Source organism: Dipodomys merriami, unplaced genomic scaffold, assembly GCF_024711535.1.
Source record: "Dipodomys merriami isolate MVZ:Mamm:240054 unplaced genomic scaffold, mDipMer1.0.p SCAF_931, whole genome shotgun sequence".
Classification (NCBI taxonomy): Eukaryota; Metazoa; Chordata; class Mammalia; order Rodentia; family Heteromyidae; genus Dipodomys; species Dipodomys merriami.
This window is the reverse complement of record NW_027206548.1, coordinates 203,694-217,974: the sequence shown is the minus strand read 5'-3', so window position 1 is coordinate 217,974 and position 14,281 is coordinate 203,694. Positions and strand designations below refer to the sequence as shown.

General features: G+C 39.0%; 1 long non-coding RNA gene across 1 annotated transcript in view; it reads right to left on the bottom strand.

Moving 5' to 3' along the window:
• Positions 1–14,038, bottom strand: part of LOC138821729 (uncharacterized) — a 100,808-nt gene extending 86,770 nt beyond the window's left edge. The window contains exons 1-4 of the long non-coding RNA XR_011370199.1: positions 13,678–14,038; positions 11,096–11,195; positions 8,810–8,917; positions 3,848–4,014 (exon numbers count right to left, since the gene is read on the bottom strand). This is a non-coding gene — a long non-coding RNA (uncharacterized lncRNA). The remainder of the gene's footprint in view (positions 1–3,847; positions 4,015–8,809; positions 8,918–11,095; positions 11,196–13,677) is intronic.
• Between the last annotated feature and the right edge of the window lie 243 nt (positions 14,039–14,281).

The window sequence follows — 14,281 nt, the reverse complement described above, 5'->3', positions numbered from 1 at the left end:
CCAAGTTCACCAAACTCCATGCTAGACAGGCCTTGTTAATATTGCTCTTAGAAACATGTACATCCTGAATTACCAGAAAGAAACAAGAAAAATGATTCAGAAACCAGCCTGTTGGCATAAACTGCATCACATCAACACCTAAGTAGTTTCTTTATGTGGCTCCATTCTCTGCCCTTCCCAGGGCTTTACCCAGGGACTCTGAGCTAAATTTTTAATATATACATACACATACATATGTATGTACTTATGCATATATGCATATATATGTATGTACATGCATTTAAACACATATATAAATACAAATACACACAAATTATCATAACAAATAACACTGACTGCCTCCCCATAAAAGAAGTAAGGTTTCCTGAAGCTGAATTCCAGGTCTAATAAACAGAACAAGAAAACTTCTAGATGTAAAGTGAAGGCTCTCAACCTGTAGAGATATTTTTCTATGAAACCAATCAAAATAAGAATCATACCCTTCCAGTCTTCAAAGACAGTTCTTTTTACAGGAATTATGCATAGAGATGCAAAACATAAAGTTGTCTTTTGTCTTAGCTCATGAAGGTAAACTCCCTCTAGAATAAACTACTGAGCCTAGATCATACATTGTATGTTGAAGAATTTAAATACTCAATGCATATTATTGAAATTAATTCATAGTCATGCCTAAGAAATTAATTTACCTCTGCCCTGTTTTCCTTATGTATAATGTACCATGAAATCAAAGAAATAATAGTACAAGTTAAAAAAAATACCTATTCCAATGTGGGCAATATGAAAAAAAAATTACTAAGGAAAATAGAGATACTCAAAAGTAACAATCAGTATGGAAATAAATCAATAGTCAAACTTGTGAGTAGCTGTCAATTGCTTAAAACATTACACCCAGACCTAAACCATTTTATCTTTTCAGAAGGTTCACCATCTCTATAGTAAAATAACCATTTACTCCAATATCCCCCAGCATTTTTTGGGGACATGAAGGTTAACAATACATTTTAGAGCTAATTGTCTCTCTGGAGCATTTTTCTCATCAGAGGACTTTTCCATTTTCTACTCAGCACAACCCGCTCTGTGCCCTGCTTGTCAAAGGCAGACTCCAATCCCACAGGCATGCCCATGCCTGGAAAGTCCATCACTAATCCCCAATGGCTGAGCTCACACTCAACACTCTCCATTTCATCTGCAGTTTCTATTGTAACCAAAGGAAAAAGCCAAAGAGCAAGACACAAACAGACCAGAACAGCAGCCACAGACAGTGCTGAAGTCTGAAATGGGACTTAATATTTATGAAAAAAAAACATTCCTTAGGTTGAATCAATAGCTCCAAGTTCCCAGCTGCACCTGGGCATGGGCAACCCCTCCTCCTACACAGCATGCCCTCTTCATTCATTGGTTCAGCATCTTGCATCATGGTTGAATCAGTCTTACCCAAGGAAAGGAAGAAAAGGAATGACATCTGCTCTGTTCTCTGCAATTTATCAGCTCTAGTTTTCTCATCCAAGAAACACATATGTCCAGTCCCTTCCTCACACACAGTCTTTGTTCTAGCACTGCAGAACTGCAATTCTGGGGGAAGAGAGAGTCATACAGTGTTATCTTAGCTCTTGCTTGTTTATGAAGTGTTCTAAACCCAAGGAAGAAACATTTAGATTGGAGACATGTAAAAAAAAGATTTCTGTTCTAACTAATTTGTTTCAAATTTTAAGGATACAGTGAATTTGGAAGCCTGCTAGCAGAGACATGGTTTTTTGCAGTTTGCTCTCTACCTTTTGAGTCCCCCTGTATCCTGGTTAGAAAGACCAGAGAATTCATATAATCCATTCTATCGCTTGTGTCAAAATAGCCCATTTTTTAATTAGTTTTTTTTTATTGTGAAAATACTGTACAGAGGGGTTACAATAACATGGACAAGATAATAAGTACATTTCTTATCAAGCATTGTAACCTCCTCCTCTGTTTAACCTTCCCATTCCTTCTCATCTTCCCCGCCCCCTCCACCAAATCCCCCTGCCCCCCCAACAAAGTTGTAAAGTTCGTTTTCGACAAAACACTTGTACATCTCATTGTTGCAATGGGTCCACCTGTATCCCTATTTAAACGATTTGTTTTTCCCCTTCCCCTCCACAAATTATACTGACATCAAATACAGTGAAAGCAGGGGTTATACTTTGGGGAAGGGACATACATAGCAACAAAGAAATAATCTTATAAATGTTAGAAACAATCGCATGAAAGAAAAAAAAACATTTGAATATATATTTTAGGTTTCATTTCCCTAACATCACCTTATCTGACGTTTACTGCTTAACTCAGACATATACTAGATATTGCAAATAAGGGAAGCCATGGGACCTATTTTTCTCTGGGCCTGGATTACTTCACTTAATATAATTTTTTCCAAGCCTTTCCATTTCCTAACAAATGGGGGCAATGCCATTCTTTCTGATGGAGGCATAGAATTCCATTGTGTGTGTGTGTGTGTGTGTGTGTATATATACCACATTTTCTTGATCCATTCATCTACTGAGGGGCATCGGGCTTGGTTCCATATCTTAGCTATAGTAAATAATATTGCAATAAACATAGTCATGCTGGTAACTTTAGTGTGGTCTTGTTTGTATACATTTGGGTAAATGCCCAAAAGTGGGATTGCTGGGTCATAGGGGAGCTCTATGTGGAGTCTTTTGAGGAACCTCCATACTACTTGCCAAAGTGGTTGAACAAGTTTACATTCCCACCAACAATGCAGTAAGATTCCCTTCTGTCCACATCCCCTCCAGCATCTGTTGTTATTAGAGTTCGTGATTTTAGCCATTCTAACTGGAGTGAGGTGGTATCTAAGTGTTGCTTTGATTTGCATTTCTTTTATGGAGAGGAATGTTGAGCATTTCTTCATGTGTCTATTGGCCATCCTTCTTTCCTCTTCAGAGAAGTTTCTCTTTAAGTCTTTAGCCCACTTATTTCTTGTGCAGTTGTTTCTTTGATGATTTGTTGTTGGGGGATTTAATTTTTTGAGTTCCAAGTATATTTTAGATATGAGACCCTTGTCCATTGTATGGCTAGTTTATCTTCTCCCAATCCATGGGCTTAAAAATAGCCCATCTTGAAGGCCAAATCACCTTCAAGACTTTGCAGGGAAAAGGAATGATATCCCTTATCCATTCTCTTGTTGAGAGTTAACATAATGTGGCAAATTCCTCCCATCCTTAGCCTCATTTTCCTTAGTCCAGAATTTCTGTTTAGCAGACCACTGTTAGGCTCACTTCCAGCTTCATGAAAGATACTCTCCTTACAAGCCATCTAAGTCAATGTTAACACCTCCTTCTTTAGGACAATAGTCTAGATTATTGGGATTGGAATTCAAATTCAGGAACGCTATTTCCAAAATGGAACATCTGGTTTACTCACGCTCCTGAGACCTACACCAAGTATTAGCATTGAACCTTAGCTCAGTCCCCTGCAATAGCTGATCATATACCTCATCCTACCAATGGCTGGTCACTTTTGGTGGGAGGATCATTCAAGCCCAGGAGTTGAAGGACATCCTGGGTAACACACACAGGAAGATTCAGTCTCAAAGAAACAGGTACAGAACTTCTCTAACAGAGGCTCTGCTTTTAATCCCAAGTACTAAAAAAACAATACTAACCTAATGCATAATAACTTTTTACTAATAATCAATCTCTTTTAATGCACAAATTATAAGTATTCTTTTTAAGCATCAAACTTTAATCTGCAAGTTTATAAAGATTCCAGATTACTGTAGAAGAAAGGCATGCTTAGGTTCCTCGCTCAGTGAAGTAAGCTTAGAAGTAGGAAGCAATTTCAAGTCATTTCTTACCTTAATACAAGGACATCAAAGACATGTTACTAACACTCATTAACTTTGCTATGCCTGTCATCCACCTTGAAAGCTTTTGTGTTGCTGCTGAAGATTTTCCACTATTCACTCATTTGCTTCAATGGGGACTTCTTTTCACATAACAGGATTATTTCCTCCATGCAGTCCTGGAAAGGTATGAAAACAGGAAGCTCCATTATTACTCGACCTCGCTGTTTTCTTTTTTTTTTGTGCTTGTATGAGAACTTGAACTCAGGGCCTGGGTACTATCCTCTAGTTTTTTTCTGTCAAGATTGGTGTTCAATCCCTTGAGCTAAGGCTATATTACCACAGTTTTGATGGCTAAATGGAGATAATTGTGTGCTTTCAAATTCAGTCTTCAGATAGCAGCCTTCTGAGTAGGATTAGAGAGGTGAGACTATAGTGCCCAGCCCCCAGAAGCATTTCTTCCTTAGAAGTGGTGCTGTGGTTGAAGAGGTAAAGCACCAGCCTCGAGAACACAAAGGGCCAGGGCCAGTGGCCAGGCTCTGAGTTCAAGCCCCACCACTGAGAAAAAAAAACACTTAAATGAAATGAAACTATTATTTTAGATATGAGACCCTTGTCCATTGTATGGCTAGTGAAGATCTTCTCCCAATCCCTGGGCTTTCTATTGATTTTGCTAGCTATGTCCTTTGCCATGGAGAAACTCTGCAATTTCATGAAAGCATATTTGAACAAACTTTCTTTGATTTATTGTGTTTCTGGATATCTATTAAGAAAATTTTGGCATACACTAAGGAAACCCAGGGTTTCTCCTATTCTGTCCTGTAATGTTTTCAGGGTGTCTGCTTTGACTCTGAGGTCTTTGGTCCATTTGGAGTTGATTCTGGTGCTGGGTGATATATAAGGATTTAGCTTTAGTTTTCCACAAGTAGTTAACCAGCTTTGCCAGCACTATTTACTGAAGAGGTTGTCTTTCTTCAATTCTATTTTTGAGTTCCCTTATCGAAGATTAGATGGGTTCATTTCTGGGTTTTCAATTCTATTCCATTGGTCCTGAGGTCTGTTTTTGCGCCAGTAACCACCTGTTTTGATTACTATGGCTTTGTAGTAGAGTTTGAAATTTGGTACTGATATTCCTCCAACATTGTTTTTTCTGATAAGGATCATTTTTGTTGCTGCTTAGTGGATAGTGAAGTTAAATAATTACTTGAAATTTAATTATCTTATATTTATAAGGTTATACAAAGTGAAACCTCATTTTAAACTGAGAAATGCATTCTTGCTAAAGTAGCCATTGCATAATCATTTCTCTTCTACTGGAGTTATTGTTTGGCTTTTTATTTTTATTTTTGTTGTCCATGAAGCTTGAACTTTGGGCCTGGCCCCTGTACCTGTGCTTCTTTGAGCTCAAGGCTAGCTCTCTATCACTTGAGCCATAAGGCCACTTCCAGTTATTTTTGAGTAGCTTATTGAAGAGTCTCAAGAACCACTATCCTCAATTCTCAAGTTCCTGAGTAGTTAGTATTACAGGCATGAGCCAAGCCACTAGCACCTGCCTTGGGCTAACTTTCTAAATGAAATTGTGTAAGAAAAAAATTGTCTGTTAGTAAGGATCAGTAAAAAATTCCCTCTGACTTTGGAAACATTTTTTCTTGGTTTGTGTATTTTTCTTGCTGGTGGCAATCAAATTCAGAATTTCATGCAAACTATGCATACTATCACTAGCCATACCTGGAGTTATTCTGTGTTCTATTTATTTTAATTTTGGGGGCTGATTCTGGGACTTGAACTCTGGGTCTGGGCACTGTCCCTAAGCATTTTTGCTTAAGGTTACTACTATGCCACTAAAGCTACAGTTGTGTTTCCAACTTTTTGGTTGTTAATTGGAGATAAGACACATAGATTTTTCTCCCTTGGGTCAGCTTTGAACAGAGATTCTTAAACTTCAGCCTCTTGACTGGCTAGGATTATAGACTTGAGCCACTAGCATACACTTATGTCTTTAAAATATATCCATTAGTAACAATAATAAATGACTTATTATTACTACAGGATCACACCTACAATGCTACCTACTTGAGAGGCTGAGATCTGTAGATCATCGTGTAAATACATCATGGTTATACAATTCAAAGTTCATTAATTTTTGTATGTGCTGGCCCTAAGGATTGAGGGCTTCAATTCAAAGCTTGAGCACTATTTTTGAGCTATAGTACCACTTCCAGGTTTTTCATAGTAGTTTTTCAAAGTAGTTCTTAGGACTACTGGACTTTTCTGCCCAGGCTGGCTTTGAACTGCCATGTGTATCCTCCTGAGTAGGATTTAACCAGAAAAGCCACACTGAAGGTGTATACATGCTCAAATGGTAAATGCTAAGCTTGGCTGGAAAAAGTTAAGAGGATTCAAGCCCCAGTATTGGCACATATACACTTATATGCATGCATGTGCATACACACACACACACACACACACACACACACACAAAAAAAAAAAAAAAAAAAAAACCAGACTCCTATACTCAGTTCCCCAGGATGAAAAAAAGGTAAAAATAACAAATTATAAGATGGATGATTATTTTAAGTAGCTTCAATAGTTACTAACATGGCTATATTGTGGCTTAGGTGGTAGAATGCTTTCCTCCCATACACCAGTTCAATTCCCCACGTTGTTCAAACCAAACCACACAAACAAAAACACACAAAGAAGCATATCATACAAAAGATATATAATACTATGTAACAAACATTAATCATTAAAAAATAACTGAAAAACAGCAAAATACAGCCATGTCAAAATCATGCATGGGGGGCTGAGAAGGTGGCTCAGTGGTAGAGTGCTTGTCTTGCATGCTTGAGGCCCTGGGTTCGATTCCCCAACATCACATAAGCAAAAAGAAAAAAGCCAGAAGTGGCGCTGTGGCTCAAGTGGCAGAGCACTAGCCTTGAGCTGAAGAGCTGAGGGACAGTGCCCAGGCCCAGAGTTTAGGCCCCATGACCGGACCTCCAAAAAAAAATCATTCATGGGAATACTCAATATCTAAAGAATGTATTGTTTTCTATCAAATCAATCTATAAATTGAATGGAATTTTATGAGAAGTCTTATCAGGACTTTTTATAGTTTCAGGCTGCATAGCTTAGAAAAAATGAGACCTGGAAAATGACATCTAGGAACTCTGATAGAAATAATACATTTAGAATAATACATGCACTATCTTCTTTGCTTCTAACTCAGGATGCATTCATCATCTTAAGGATGAGCATCTGTTCTATGGCAAAAATATATGCATTCTTTCCTGTAAGAAATTCACTAAAGGGGCTGTGAAGGTGGCTCAGTGTTAGAGTACTTGCCTTGCATGCATGAGGCCCTGGGTTCGATTCCTCAGCACCACATAAGAAAAAAGAAAAAAGCCAGAAGTGGCGCTGGGGCTCAAGTGGTAGAACACTAGCCTTGAGCTGAAGAGCTGAGGGACAGTGCCCAGGCCCAGAGTTCAGGCCCCATGACTGGACCCTCCCCCCAAAAAAAAGAAATACACTAAAGACTGAATCACCAAATAACCAAGAACTCAGATGGTATAACCCCAGAGTGATTAAGAGCAAAGATAAACACCTATATATATGGTTTTATGACAGGACTTGCTTTTATTATATAAATGCCACTGATGTCAAAGAGCTCTTTGCGCCTACTGTTAAGAGCACTCACACTCTGAGTGTGCCTCTGTCTTCCTGTTTATCTGCTTATCTGTTTGTTTGCTTGCTAACTCAATAAAGTATTGCCAAGTTTTCTTACCATGGTGACTACTCTGCAAATTTTTATTCTGTGACCAAGGACCCTAAGTCAAGAGTTTCTACTGATAGAGGGAAACTTCCCCAAACCTCACCTGGACCCAGTGACTGTTGTTCCTCAAAGTTATGAGGTGAGTTGCTGAGTGGTAGAGTGCTTGCCTTAAATGCAAGAGACTCGGTGTTTGGTCCCCGCTAACAGAGGAGGGGAAGGATTTGTAAAGATCAAAAGACACAAAGAATATGAAAGAACAATTTTGGGGACACACCATAACTCAAAATGAGGATTTGTTATACTAAAGCCTAGTAATCAAGACAATCTGGTATTACAGCTGAAGAAAAAGAATTACACAGGGTAGAGAATTGAGTACAAGCCCATGTAGAATCCTGAGATTTGACATTAGACTATTCAACAAATAGCTATTTGGATGAGCTATCTATTTATATGGAATAAGATACAAAATAGACCTTAACTTAAAGCCGTAGCAAACAATTCCTAAAAACAAAGAGGCAAAGGTAGAAAGCAACACTTAAAAGCTTTAAGAATGAAATAAGAGTACATTTTAAGAATGGAGATTTTCCCCAAGGAAATGAATACAAAGGTCGGAAAATATCAATAAGTTTACATTACAGCAACACCTTTGGTTGAGTAAGTAATATCAAGAAAAATATAAACATCCTCTCTTAAGGCTGAAGACATTTAAATAGTATGTATTCAACAAAGGAACATTTCAATCAAGAAGATGACAGATAGGATACATGATATTGAATAAAATATCTGAGCATGCAATTCACAAGAAAAGGCATATGTGATGTGGCAAGATTTATGAAAAATATTCTATCAGGAACAATAAAGAGATATCACACTTGTCAGACTAGGGAAAAGTTAAAAATATACTGGACAATACCAAATGATTGGATAAGGATTATATAAGAATATATGTGGATATTGATACCAACTTTATCATTATGCAAACTGCATATAGAGGAGTAAAAGTTATCAAACACCACTGACTAAAATTCATGAAGAAAATTTTCATACATAATATGAAGTACATCACAATTAATATGCACTGTCATAAGTATTTGTGATGATTTTTAGTACACTGGAAAATTTTTCAAGGAAGAAAAAAGGGGGTAAGAAGCCTTAATAAGGACCCTCATTTGTGAAATAACTTCAAGTACCCCACTACTTACTAGTTCGTAATGTTTTCTTTTTTGTTTTGCAATTCAGTTCCCACAGGGCAAGGGCAGGAGAGGAACAGCTTCCTTTGAATTGGGGTCATCTGCAAATGGTACCTGCATCTAGGACAACACAAATCATGAAGCTAGAGGTTTGCAAGATTAAGAAAAACAGGCTACTGGGCATGACCTGTTTGTGGAAGGGGAAGCACTGGATGGGGTGAGCAACAGTATCCCCTGCTCAGGGCTCATAATCCCAGTATATAGGCTATAGTTGGGAAGGGTGGTGGACATACTCCAAGCTCCAATGTGCCATCTCTTCTGCCCGCTAGAGCCCACCCTTAGTCCAACTGGCACCACATAGACACAATCATGTGTCCACATTCCATGAATGGGTTCCCATAGAATGGCAGGGTAGGAGCAATCTTTACATGAAAATGGATATATCTCAGATGGCACTGTCTCTGAGGCTGACAAATCATGAATAAAGAATTCCTTTACATGAACAAGAAGAGGTCCTCACTATGAAGTCACTGTACCAGGTAAACGACTAGTTAGGGAGGTAGCAACATACCCAGATCCAAGTTAATAACCCCAGGCTACAAAGGAATTACAGGGGTATGGACACAGGACCAGGCCCAATATGCCCACAATCAGGCCTATCTGGCATCATGTATGTGCCCTCTTATGAAAGTGTGTACTGGCGCATAGGCCTATCAGAAGGGACCAGCAAGACAGTAGTCCACATGGTGAAGAGCAAGCTACCAGGCACGACCTCTCTTTAGCAGGAGTAAGCACATTTAGGAAGGTAGGCAGCACCCCAAGTCCCAGGCATATAAGCCCGGCTCCACAGGCCTGTGAAAGGGATGTTTTACAGTCACCAACCCCATCCTTTTTCTCTTGGGTCCAAAAACACCTAGGACCTATCTAATTTAAAAATAGGTTAAGTGCTTTCATGGGAACATGTGTATACACATGCACAAAATCCCTGACCCATTATTTCATTTTCACAGGACAGAGGAGGGAATGGAATCACTTTGAATTGAAGGCCTCCCAAGGCTACACTGAAATTAGCCAGCTAAGGAAAAAGGACAAGCTATGGCTTCCCTTCTTCTGGATCCAATATATTGCACAACAAGGCCACTATGGCACCACATTTGTGCCCTCCTGTGAATGTGTATACACACATGCACAACACATATCACAACTGGATTCCCACAGTTCCAACCGGGAGTGGAACCACTTACTGAGAAGGACATAGGCACATATAGCTGCACATGGGCTGACTCATACCAGGAAGCCAGAGGTCCCAAAGTGAAGAAAAACTGGCCGCCTTGTATGGCTTCCCTGTAACAGGATAAGCCCTGGTTAGAAAGTGCAGCACCATGCCAAACTCCAGCCCGGTAATCCCAAGCAGCACAGGCCATACTCTGCAAGGGAGACATGAAAGACCTACTCTCTATGCTTTTCTTCCCTTGGGCTGGCATCAGCACCCAAGTGGGAAAATCTTGCCACAGGTCCTTGTGTTCCACAAACTGGTGTATACACAAGCACAATGATATACTCACTCAACCCCACACAAATATTCAGTTACCACAAAGGGAGAGTGGTCCTATTTGCATAGAAACTAGGGCATCTGGAATGGCACTGTCACCTCGGTCTTCAGAGAAGGACCTGCAAGATGTTAGTCCAAGAGGGAAAGAACAGGGTTTTGGGTATGCTCTCCCTGTAGGAGAAGGAGCACTGGTTGTGGAAGGTGGACGCATGCCCACTTCGAATCCCACAACCCTGGGCTATACAGGACACAGCTAAATAGCAAAACAGGACAGCTCGTAGTCAAGGAATCTCCAAGTCTTCTTTCACTTTGGTACTATAATATATAGTATACAACCAGTCAAATCTGACACTATGTACATGCCTTAGTGAGAATGTGTGTACATACATGCACAACTGCTCACCAGTGATTTGGTTCCCACAGTGTGGCAGGAGATGTCTAACATAAAATGAAATGGGGGCATGTGGGATGGCATCTGTTGTGGCCTGGCACAGATCAGGAATTTAGATTTCCTTAAGGTAAACAAGAGGCTCTCAATCATTTATTCACTTTAGCAGGTGAAGCACTAGTTAGGGAATATGTTGGAAGCATCCCCTGCTCCAGACCAATAATCCTAGGATACACAGGCATATGCTGGGTAGGTATGTGGGGCCACTGGAGCACCGTGTATGTACATTACTTCAAATGTCTGCAAACCCTCTCACACTTGACTCTTTTGGCATAGAGGATGAGTAGAATGAACTTACTTCAAATCACATCTATCCAGGATGGCACCCCCAACTGGGCCCACAGGACCACGAAGAGGTCATGAAGCTGTAGTTGAAGGAGCCCTTGGGTATGACTGCCCTGTTAAGAGGTGAAACACTGGTTGAGAAGGGTATCAGCATCTGCAGCTCCAAGCCCATAACCTCAGCCTACACAAGTCATAGCCTGGGAGGCATGAAAAACCATGCCTCGACTGAACATTAGATGCTACATGAATGAGAAAATTTCCATCCATCATAAGCACAGCCATGTAATGTATATTATCTAACTATTTGAAGTAGGTGGAACATGGGTTTTTCTTGTAATTTTCAAAAATATAAAAATTAAGATCTTTTTTGTTTTTGGTTTGTTTCTTTTTATCTTTTGATTTGTTTTGTTTTTGTGCCTGTCTTGGCACTTCAAATCAAGATCAAAATGCTGTTCCAAAACCTCTCTGTGCTGAAGGTTAGCCCTGTACAACTTGAGCCACAGCACTATTTCCAGCCTTCTCTGAGTAGTTTGTTGGAGATAAGAGTCTCATGAACTTTTCTGCCATGGCTGGCTTCAAACCACAATCCTCATTTCACAGCCTCCTGAGTAATTAGAATTACAGGCCTCATGGATAGTTTTTTTAAACAGTTGTACAATGTATCAATTGGTTTTTACAATGCCTCTTAGACTTTGTCATAGTGTCCATCGACTCTTCTAGTCTATAAAAACCCCACCCATCCCCTTTCTTTCCTAGTTCCATTTTCACATATGTGCATTGAATCTTATGTTGTATTTTCCAAGCCATCTACTCCCTATTACTTTGCCTCTTTCCATTTCTCCTTTAACACCTACCCAAGGACAAGATATGCTTCATCTTTTTACTGTTCACATGTGATACTGTTATGTCAGAGAGGTTAGAACATAAAATTGAGTCATTATGTCGAAAATGAACTTTAAAACTTTGGTGCAGAGGGGTGGTCGCCTGGGAGGATTGGGGGGGCGGGGGAGGATGGGAAGGGATGGGAAGGGGACAAAAAGAAGGAGGCTACAATGCTTGATAAGAAATGTACTCATTATCTTGCCCATGTAATTGTAACCCCTCTGTACAATACTTTCACAAAAAAATTAATTCAACATAAAATTTTACTGCTTTCTGTACTATATAGTCTGAACTCATATATAATTAATGGACATGTGTTTTACTTTTTTCAAATTTCATGGTCATATTTTAGATCTAATATACATATGAAAGGACTTACACTCCATTTCTCTTTCTGAGTCTTTCAACATCCCTTGCACATGAGCATGCGTGTGCGTGTATGTGTATGTGTGTGTGTGTGTGTGTGTGTGTGCGCGCACACACACACACACACATGCTAGTTCAGGTTGACAAACTCAGAGCCTTATTCACTTTTTGCTTTTTTCCTCAAGGCTAGTACTTTACCACTTAAACTACAAATTACTCCCTGCGTTTTGATGGGTACTTAGAGATAATTTTCCTTAGTAACTGGTATTATTATGTATGAACCACCCAGTTCAACATATTATCACACTCTAAAGTCATTTTCAACTTCCCAATTTTTAAAGGAAATTATTGATAGGGCTTAAAACTCCAAATAAACCAGTAATCTACTGTAACTTTTGCATTCCCTTTTTCAAGCCAATTAGATTATAAGTAGCCTATTATCTTTGAATGCATAGTCTTTGATATCACAAAAATTATGTTCCTAAATACACCTTTTTCCTATCATACCTTTTCCTTTTTGGCTGTCATTTATGTGGCATTTATTATTATTTGTACCTGGAAGAAACATTGCATACATGTACTTTTGTTTTCCAAAAGTCTAAAATATTTGTCTAAAATATTTGTAAGTCAAATACAACTGAGTTATTTCTAACTGCCTTTGGAATATAAAGAAAACTTCATTGTATGTATGTTTATATATGTATATATAGTATGTATGTATGTATATGTATATATGTATATATATATCTATATCACATTTTCTTGATCCATTCATCTATTGAAGGACATATGGTTTGGTTCAATATCTTAGCTATGTTAAATAATGCTGTTATAATCATAGTTGTACTGGTAGCCTGAGTATGGCCTTGTTTGTGATCCTTTCGTAAATGCCCCAAAGTGGGATTTCTGGTTCATAGGGGAGCTGAAATGTACTCATTACCTTGCTCATGAACTGTAACCCCTCTATACAGCATTTTTAGAATTAAAAAAGTACAAAAAAGACAGAAGCAAAGCCAAGAATGTGCTGAACCTGACTGTCACTCATGAATGCTCACAGATGGCTAGGAGAAGGGCCAGGCTAGTGCTACTATGACAGGCTTGGCTTTGGCTTCTTCTTCAAAATAAGAAGTGAACAATAGGAGACTATTTTGTAACTAATCAACACTCAATTAACTAGGGGTAGAAAACAAAACAATAACAAAAAAGAAATATAAAGAAAACTAAAATATAAAGAAATCTGTGTTTAAGAGCATAGGGAGTTTTAGGCTCATGATTTGGGTATGATGTCAACTTAGCTCATCTCAGAGAAAACAAATGTAAAAACCCAATGAATTTTTTTTAACATACCTCTTAATTTTTCTATCCCCAATTTTCTTGTCTTCTGTTCTTGATTCTTGAACAGATAACCATTTGAGGGGATGTCGTGCATAGATGGGTATGGAGGAAGCATCAGCAAACATGGAATAGCAAATCCGGCCATACCTATATAGACTGTCCATCCAAACTGTTCAGCCATTTATGCATAGATAAATCCAACTATTGCAGAAAAAAGAATAAGTCCTTGAAACATCTGTTCAGCTAGCTTCTTCCCCTTGTAAACCTGGTTGTAACCCGGCGTCCAGCCCATGAGGGCTATGGAAGTGGTTGAGTCAAGGCATTGCATACTCCTGAATGGTTCGCTTTCAGGGTAACCGGGGGCAAGGAGCCACGGTTGAGATCTGGTAAATTGTTCTAAGCCTTGCTTTTGAGGGTTAATTGCTGCCCATACTGGCTGCGTCTCCATGGTGACTGCATTTTCTCAGCCTCTTTTCATTCTTTTCTAACACCTGAAACGGCACCAATTTAGACATTTTAAGATATTACTTCACTCGTCCCACTTTCACCTATGCAATCTTGTAGAGGTCCAGTAGTGTCCCAATCTGGGCAGATTTTAATCCTGGTGGTCTTGTAA